At 33.5% G+C, this 2,524-nt stretch overlaps 1 protein-coding gene across 1 annotated transcript in view; it reads right to left on the bottom strand.

Moving 5' to 3' along the window:
• Positions 1-2,524, bottom strand: part of TXNDC16 (thioredoxin domain containing 16) — a 104,320-nt gene that overhangs the window by 47,128 nt on the left and 54,668 nt on the right. The gene's annotated exons all lie outside the window — the stretch shown is intronic.

Below are 2,524 nucleotides of genomic sequence, written 5' to 3'. Positions count from 1 at the left end.
TATTTTGTAATTATTAATGTAGAAACCTCATTTGCTTATTAGCATTTTTAGTATTTTTCTATCCCATTCTTATTTTAACTTCTCAGCATGAAAAACTCCTGCTTAAACACTCTCTTCCCTTGATCTTTGCAATACCTTCCCCTACTGGCTTTCTCCCCCATCTCTCTAACTTCTCCTTTTTGGTCCCTTATTGCAGGCTCTTCAGCCAGAAGAGATGGTAGTTCCTCAAGGCTCAGTTTAAGCCTCCTTCTCTTCTTGCTCTACACTCTCTTCCTAGACGACCTCAATAACCATCAACCACCTAATGAATCCTAAATTTATGTCTTTGGCCCAGACTCCTCCTTGGAGTTCCAGACCCATGTAGTCTTACTGCCTTCTCTGCTTCCCTTTGAATAGAAATATCCTCAAACTCAACATGTCTAAAATATGGTTTCCTTCCTATGTGTCTTGGTGAATGTTGCCACTCTTGTGCAACTCAGCAAACAAAGCATCATCTTTCATGCCTCTCCATCCCCAAACCCTTCAGATTTAATTAATCAGCACATCTTTTCAATTTACTGCCTAAATTTTAAATATCTTTAATTACTGTCGATTTCTCTTTACTGCCACTACTGTAGTCATTATTTCTCCTGGATAAAACTATTAATACAATAGACTCACAATTCACTTCCCTGAATTTGATGTCTCTGCATTAATGCTAGAGATACCTTTTCAAAACTCAAATCTGTTTTGGTACCAGCCCACTCCCACCAACCTTGCAGAGTATGTGACCACTTCAAGGAAGCGTTCTCTGACATGCTGATCTACATCAGGATCCACTGATATATGCTGTTATAGAACCAAGCTCCTTTCCTTATCTCTTATAATTATGTACTCATTTGTGTGGTTATCTGATTAATGTCCTTCTCCACTAAGAGAGTTCTTGAGAGCAGAGACTGTATCTGTTTACTCACCAGTGATTTTACAGCATCTTGAGCACCTTAACGCATATGAATAAATGGCATATGTGAAACTCGTCGAGGACTTCAGGGACCTAATCTTATCTAAATAATATAATTTCTTTTCAGCCTAAGAACACACATAGTAACACATAGTAGAATCTCAAACAGAAATTCTTACTTGTTCTACAATAAAATAGGTAAAATTCTCTAAAATATAGAAATCACTGTGCGGAAAGAGATCAAACACTAAATTTAAGAAGTACCAAAAACTCGGCCACCAAAATAAAGGAATAAATTCAAATAAAAAATAAACATTAATATCATATTAGATCAAAGAAAGCATCTTTGTATATCAGTTTAACCCCATGTGATAAAAATTGTGAAATGTGATATTTTAATATCTTATCACTAGAAGTTTTTAATACTGAAAATTCATTTGTATATTTTTAGATTCTTGATTTCTCATGGATGCAATAACTTATCTCTTCAGTGTTAACAATCTTTTTGATAATACAGTCTGTCCTACAGTAGTTATAAGACAACTTGAAGTTATCAATTTAAAAATTTTATTTTCTTTCTTATAAAATGGATTCAATATTTACTCATGTTTCAATCTAAATAGTCTAATATTCTAGAATGCCTAGAAAATTACATCCCATATACTTTGTCAATGCAATAATTTCAAGTAGGTTACAAATTTAAAGGAAAAAAAATAGATTCTCTTAGATACAGCATAAAATTTGATATTTGCTGCCACCTTGTGACTGAATGAAAAAGATTCTTCATTGTCTTGGACTAAAATGAAAAATGGCTTTTTCCCATGAAGTCAACATGAAAGATAGCGTATATGACTAAATGCCCGAAGTATTACAAAATTTTCCTAATTTATTTTACTAAGTTATAGTATAGGCTTCAACAAAGACACAGAACACCACAAATACCTATACTATGCATTTCTACATTAAGCCCTATGAACGTCCAAAATAGTCAATTTATCTGATATCTAATTACTACAAGGATTGTTATTTATAAAGAACAGAGTGAATGAAAAGGAAAGCAAGACCTGGGTTGGTTATCTGCTTTTTTATTCCACAAACACATGCAACTCAGAGCCCTTACACTGAGGGGGCAAGCAGTCTCTTTATTTGGTCATTAACAGAGAAGAAATGAAGGGAATCTGTTTCCATTTTCAGCTGGTGTCTAACCAAATGGGTTGGGGGGCCAATAATGAATTCTATTATTTAGGGACATTATCATATTACCATTGCATTATGATTTATATTTTCTCCTCCCTTTCCTTTCTTCTAATTATTTGCCAGTAAGGCTAGAGAACCTAAAAGAAGAAACTTAAATTTGCCCATAGATTGCAACTATAAAGGAAAATCTGAAAGCAAATAACAGGATTTGCTTTTTAAAAAATGATTATGGATCACAGTATTCAGAGACTTAATTATCCCTTCACTCAGTTAATGAAAAAATCAAAAGTTGGATAAAATGTGGTTGGGAAATAAAAGGAATGGTTCGTTTAGGGTTGAATTTTTAGAATCGATTTCTTGAGTTCACAAAATCTCCAGTGTATGAAT

This window comes from Propithecus coquereli, unplaced genomic scaffold, assembly GCF_000956105.1.
Source record: "Propithecus coquereli isolate 6110/MARCELLA unplaced genomic scaffold, Pcoq_1.0 Scaffold83, whole genome shotgun sequence".
NCBI classification, from domain to species: Eukaryota; Metazoa; Chordata; class Mammalia; order Primates; family Indriidae; genus Propithecus; species Propithecus coquereli.
This window is presented reverse-complemented; position numbering and strand designations above follow the sequence as displayed.